A 6,532-nucleotide genomic window follows, 5' to 3' on the forward strand; every position below is an offset into this window, starting at 1 on the left:
CCGCCCTGGCTCGCCGTCCGCCCTCCGCCGCTCCTTTGTTCGCTGCCAGGGGTGAGACAGGCAGGTGAGCGGCGCTGGAGGCAGGGGCTGGCGGCCGCCGCATATTAATGGATTYGCGCAGCCTGTCGCTGGCTCTTGGACTTGATTCATGAGGCTCCTCCGTGGGATGCGGCCGGCAGGGAGACAGCTATTGTCCGCCGGGCCTGCAGCGCTGCCGGTGCTGCTCCGGAGGCTGACACGGCCCCAAAAAGCGCTTCGCACCTTCGCCCCGCTGTCCTGCCCGCCCGGGGTGTCCGTGTGTCCGTCTGTCTGTCCGTCTGGTACCCGCAGCCCACGCGTGTCCCTGCGGCAGAGGCTGCGCTGGGGAGAAGGCGATGGGCGGCTTCCCAAACCCTGCATCGCGCTCCTGTCGTAGTGTCCAAGCAGGGCTGCATCCAAGGAGGGCTTGTCCAACTAAAAACACTTCCAGTCAGTGCCTCAGTGACACCAGGGAAATGCTCTTGGCTGCTTTTTCTTCTTTTTTTTTTTTTAATGGCTGCTTGCACTTGTCACATTACATTTTATGATTGACATTTTATGGTTACATTTTATGCTCGTAGATGTCACATTACATTTTATGATTGACATTTTATGGTTACATTTTATGATTACATTTTATGATTTATAATTTTTAAACAAAGCAAATAGGCAGCTGATGGACAGGTGTTAACCAGGCAGCAGTCAGCCTCTGTCTTGACAAGGCTTGATTCAGGTACAGCCTTTGGTAATGCTCGTGTGGGAAGGGTGTGGATGATAATTCCAGAGAAGAAAAACAAACTGGACGGCGTGCGCTCCATCAYGCTGACAAAGACCTGAATGGTACATGCTGCGGTGCAAATAGGATTGTTTGCATATTCAGCTGGCTTGCTCTTCCCGTTTCCCCATCCCTGAACATAGGTGGTGCCTGAGCTCCTTGGGGAGCTGTTTGAGTTGRGGGGACAAATGTGTCAAGGCGAGGGGGGTAAAGGAGCATGTGGAGGAGGAATGAGGGCAGAGAGTGTGCTGATTTCAGGGCCTAGCTGGTGGGGAAAACGCTTCGGGGGTAGGGTTTATTCGACTGAATATAGGAAGCTACAGATAAGCTTGTGTGACACGTTTGTTTTTATATCCCTTCATGCAGTTTATCCCATTCTGAACTAGACATTTGCTCTCCAGAGCAAAATAAAGGTCCAAGGTCTGATTTCTTTTTTTTTCCCCCTTTCTTTATTTTTCTCAGCTGTCAAGGAATAAAGTGAGGGGGAAAGGAGCATTTATTCCCAGCGGGTAAAGAGAGGAAGGCTGAAAGGATGGATTTTATCCAGTGATAGCACTCTCTGAGCAGCAAACCCCACCTCCGAATTTCCAGTAAATCTGCTGGGAGTACAAAGCAAACCAATCAAGGTGTATTTACTGTCCCATTAACCTGGTGCCCCCATGCCCTCTCTGGCACACGCTGGCAGCACACAAAGGTGCATCCCAATGCTGCGTGGCTGCGAGCCCAGCTGGGGCAAAGTGACCAAATGGCTCCTGACTCCTGTCCTCCAGCCACCACAGCATGGAAAGAGGGCGCTGGAGGTGAGCCTGTTTTGGGAACAGCAGTGCTTGGGGGCTGTGCCAGCCCTTTGTGCTCTCAACGAGGTGGAAATTTAATTGCAAAGAGGAGTTCACACACAGTTATCTGCAACTGRAGACAAAGCAGCCTATGTTAGAGATCACCTAGACTTTGCTGCTGTCAAATACTGGCTGCAAGTGTGATGAGTTTCCTGAATGTCATCTTTTACCTGGCGACACATGTAGAACTTTTGGAAAGAGCTTGTCTTCAAGGTTTTTGCAGGTGTTTGGTTTTTGTTTTTTGTTTTTTTTTTTTTTTCTTCTTACAAAGGTAATTAGGCAATCACAGAATTTTGATGGAAGTTGCCTCTTTTTTCAAAGCACATGGCCATCCTGAAAATTAAAGGAAATGCTGATAAATTTGGTTTATTCCCTATCTAATGTTCTTCTATGCTGTCCGCAGAGCATGTCCTGCCCCTGGTTACTCTGCTAACTTGTCTCTGCTTCTAACACTCTGTGTATAAAACACAACCGGGCGCTTCTCGCTCTGATTAAAATCATGCTGTGCAATAGGAAATACAAATTAGCTCTGGCCTTTGGGCTCCTGACAAGTTTCCAGCGCTGCTTTCAACACCACAGAGATTGTGTAACCCCATCTGTGCGTGCTCTGGACGGTGACGTTTTCCCCTCCGTCATGAGTCGGGCTGGCYGCCGCTCATCCAGGTTCAGCTGTGAATGCTCCGAGCAGCTTTTAGAAYTGAAGGAGGAAGGGATGCTGCCAGCAGGCTGGTGAAACGCAGAAACCAGCTTTTCCTTGCTAGGGGTCTATGTGGGAAAGGTTAAAAGGAGGAGGATTTCCTAGGTAATCCCCCCAATCTTGATGTTTGTGCAAATACCTCCCTTTGGAAGGAGTGACTGGGGGCTCAGCGCAGGAGAGCCAACACTTCAGTACAAGATTAACCCCCGAAGGAAGAGCACGGTAGCCTCTTGCTCAAACTACAGCTCAAATCTGCGCTGCCATGAAGCGCACGGCACTTTCCTGCCTCCTCCAGGGATCCAAGCCAGGCACGCTGCGTTACATCACTTCAGCGCYGCTCACACAAGGGCTGAGGCTCCAGCTATCGTGTCACGTTTTCAGCAGAAACCTTTTAAGTCTCGGCGACTTCCTCTGAGGATGCTGAAGCAAACAGTGCCCAGACCTGTGAGTGAACGAGCTGCGAATGACATCGCCGGCTCGAAACGGTGCGTGGGCACAACGTGGGCGAATGTTCCCTGCACTGGGTGTTTTCTAAAGGTCTCTGAAGCATGAGGCATGACTGAATGACTTCTGTTTTCTTTAAATGATGAGTGGGAGAATTCTGAATCGTTGGTCTGCTTTTATTTTTGTTAGATGTGTGTGGGCTGACRACATGACTCAGTATTTTCTCTGCAGATGCAAAGATCATAGTGCCAATTCTGGGTATATGTTTCAGATAGTTTCCCAGGGAGAACTGGAACACTTTTTCAGCCCAGAGCTTTGCTTTTGGGCAGCCTTAAGCCTATTGTTGTGTAAATAAGTGATTTTAAAAATGAGTGTTTTGCCAAAATGTATATAAATACATTTATATACTGAAAAAATGACCAAACATGGGGAAAATCCCTCTACCCCCATGTTTTCCCAGCAGTTCATCTGATTTTTTTCATGGCCATAAATGTCTGATTTTTCTTTCTGATTCTCCCTAGCCTCTCTTTGTCTGCTGGGTATCATCTCTGGTGTTTATTTAGCCATCTGTGTCCTGCTGGGTGACAGCCACCATCCTGTGAGTGATGGCCATGAGTCCTCCCCTCCCAAGAGACAAGTAGGCAAATTTGTGGGTACATGGATGTRGTTCAGCCAGAGGTCCCAGAAAACTTCACTTTATCCCTTCTGGCAACTTCTGTGCCCTGCTCTCCCTTCTTTATCCTCCCTTTATGCCATGTACAGCATGTGACATGTGCTCTGGGACATACACAAAGCCAGGATGCACCTGACCCATATATGCACAAGCATGTATTACAGTAATAGGGAACTGTATCATTTTCCTATCATTCTAGTTCCTCAGTCCTAAGATCTACTTCCTATTCCTGGCATTTTCTCTACCTTCCACTGTCCGCCCACGGCAATATTTCACTCCAAACCTAAGGCTGAGCACATCCATCATCCTTTATAGACCTCATCGGAAGCCACTTGACATGGTTGGCTCAAATGCCATTGCAGCCCTGTCTCATAATGGYAAGAAATGGGTAGCAGGCCTTACAATTTCTCTGCAATCCTCACATTATCCAGGAATAATTCTAAAGTTTAACCCCTTTTTACCCCACAGCATGATTCCAGCCTCAGRGATAAACTATCAGCCAGCATTCCTCAAATCACAAGCAGCAGCATTCTGCCTTGCTGTGCACCAGCACTCAGGCTTGCCCTCAAGAGCAAGCAAAGAGGTGGTGCTGTTTAGTCCTTGGTGTTCCAATCTCTAACCCTGACCTTAGTGTCTGAAAATTTGAAGTTTTTTACTTATGGTCCTGTACCTTTGAGTGCCAGAGCCAAGCCCACATGACACTGTTTCTAATGTTTTTGCTGGAATCCAGGCATGGAGATGGAGGCAGCTACTGGGATTTKCTTGGTGCACAAGCTGTGAATTGTGTTTTTCAGAGGTTGTGCTTGATGGGGCAGAGCATGTTTTGGTGGAGTTCAGGGTRGAAAGATGATGTTTGGGCATGGCTTGAAGGACTAACAGATTTGCTCAGCTGCTGGGGGATGGCGGGCTGGATAGGGATAGAGCATGGGGGAGCGTCTGTACATCAGGGAGTGAGCAGGGGGTCACGGTGTGTGGCACTGATACTCCCCTTTTCCTAAAACAATCTTCTTTGTTCCCATCTTCTTACTTCTTGTGCCCTTCCACTGGTTTTCATCACTGTCCCCATCTTTTTCCTCCAGCCTGTGGATTTCCAGAGCGATCTGCTGTTCTAAAGCTGGTTCTTCAGCCCTCCCCAGCACTGTGTCATTGCTGCCTTGCCTGCTTTTGGCAGTCAGAGCTCAGCCAGAGGCCAGGCACACGAGCCCTGTGCTGTCCATTAGAAGGCGGTCTGCGCTCTGTATTTCACGTTGGTGTGTCTTGYTGGCTGGGAGACAAGAATGGAGAGTGCTACAGCCTCAGATGCCTTCAGATGTCATTGTGTTGCTGTGAATAACAAGCTTGCTTCTGAAGCTTTTTTGGGATTGGCATTCAAACTTGCATCACTTATTTATTTACATTGAGGGTAGGTATTGCATCTTTTGTTTCTGAACTGCATTTAATAAGATTGTCAAAGAAAAACTCTCMAAGTTTCTGGGAAGGATACTTATTAAAAAGGGTTTTGTAATTGCTACGATGTGTGGTCCTCAGCTTTCCTGAATGTTTGCTGTGTTACATTCAAGTATGGCCCAGTATAGTTTGAAAGAAAGCTTGGAAAGAGAAAAGCTGACAGCAGGTCAGATGAGGGAGGTGAAGCTGATTTATGCCTCTTTTTTTTTGCAACAGATGAAGTTGGTATTCCTCACCTGCTTAAGGAGTGCCCGCAGCAGACTGAATCACCAACACACCTTGTTCTGAAATAAATCACAGTGGCAAAACGATATTGCTTGTGGCAAGTAGGCACAATGCTTATTAAATAGCGAGCGTTACTTGCATGGTTCAGATCACCACTACTTTTTTTTTTTAAAAAAAAAAAGTTTGTTTCCCAATATCAAGGCCAGTAAAGGGCACGTCCCCACAGGGTGCTGAGACCARCCTGCTTCCTCATTCCTTGCACTCTCACTGATGGGATCCTTCCTTCTGTGCCAAGTGAAACCTTCCTCACCCAACCCTGTAGCCCTGGACTCACCCTGAGCCCAGCCAGGTCTCCTCCTCCACGTCAGGCAGCCTCACCCCATCCCTCACGGGAACACCCACCCTATTCCTGTGTGCCTTAACAAGGTGTTCAAGGGTTCTGGCATTTGCAGACACTCCTGATACACAACATGTGTCCATTTTTATGGCCAGTTTGGATAAAGACATTGCTCCAGCTGGTGACTGCAGCTTCCAGATAASACTGACCACGTGACAACCTAAGAAACAACAAACTAAGGAGAGAGGAATTGTCCATTTTTGGACTCCATTTACCAACACTTTGTTGCACAAACATAGAATAACAACTCCAACTGGACCAGTTTTCATGGTAGTCATAACATTACCTGTAAGTGATTCTGCAAGTTTGCACTTCCTGGGTGTGCCTTTGAATCAGATTCATAAAGGGAAACAATATTTTGAATGTGAGAGCTTCTTGGTATGTATTATTTCCTGAAACTCTGAAATTGTCACTTGTGACCTTACTGGTGTTCCTTACCCCTAATAAATTTAACATCAGCTTTTTAGAAAACTGCTGTGTCTGTGGCCACATTTTGAGTTGCTGAAACACTGGGATGTATTGGAAAACACAAGAGTACTGAAACATCCACAAACAATGTCCTGCAGGTCAGAATCTTTCTAAATAGGTCACGGTTTGGTTTGAGAATCTGGTGTTTCTTCAAAATATCCTTTACACTTGTTTTATTTCTCTATTTCATTCTCCATTCAGTCGGAGCCTACGTGCTGGATTTATTTGTTTTACATTTCTTTGCTGTCCATTTTGCTGCCAAATCATCATCTCGTGTTGCTGTCTTATATAAATGTTAACATTAGCAAGCTTCACAATAACAGTCTGGAAAGGAAACATTTACTTCTGAGCTTCCCTCTGCCAAACAAACCTACAGCGTTTGCTTTTTTGTGGCTACTGGTGGTTAAGGCCATGGGTTRTAAAATTATAATGCTGTAGGCAATGTCTGTTATAGTTATGATCACTGTAACATGCACTTCAACGTATTTATTGTTTCCCTTTTAACTTTTAAGTGATACATTCAGTGTGGAGGACACGGCTCCCCATTCCCTCA

The 6,532-nt window shown here is 46.7% G+C and overlaps 1 long non-coding RNA gene across 1 annotated transcript; it reads left to right on the forward strand.

The window, feature by feature from the left end:
- Positions 1 to 2,037: 2,037 nt before the first annotated feature.
- Positions 2,038 to 5,965, forward strand: LOC130578422 (uncharacterized). The gene is made up of 3 exons (XR_008965887.1): positions 2,038 to 2,811; positions 4,523 to 4,845; positions 5,106 to 5,965. It is a non-coding gene; the product is annotated as an uncharacterized LOC130578422 (long non-coding RNA).
- Positions 5,966 to 6,532: the final 567 nt, after the last annotated feature.

This window comes from Malurus melanocephalus, unplaced genomic scaffold, assembly GCF_030028575.1.
Source record: "Malurus melanocephalus ecotype Western Australia unplaced genomic scaffold, MMel_1.1 scaffold_226, whole genome shotgun sequence".
Taxonomy (NCBI): Eukaryota; Metazoa; Chordata; class Aves; order Passeriformes; family Maluridae; genus Malurus; species Malurus melanocephalus.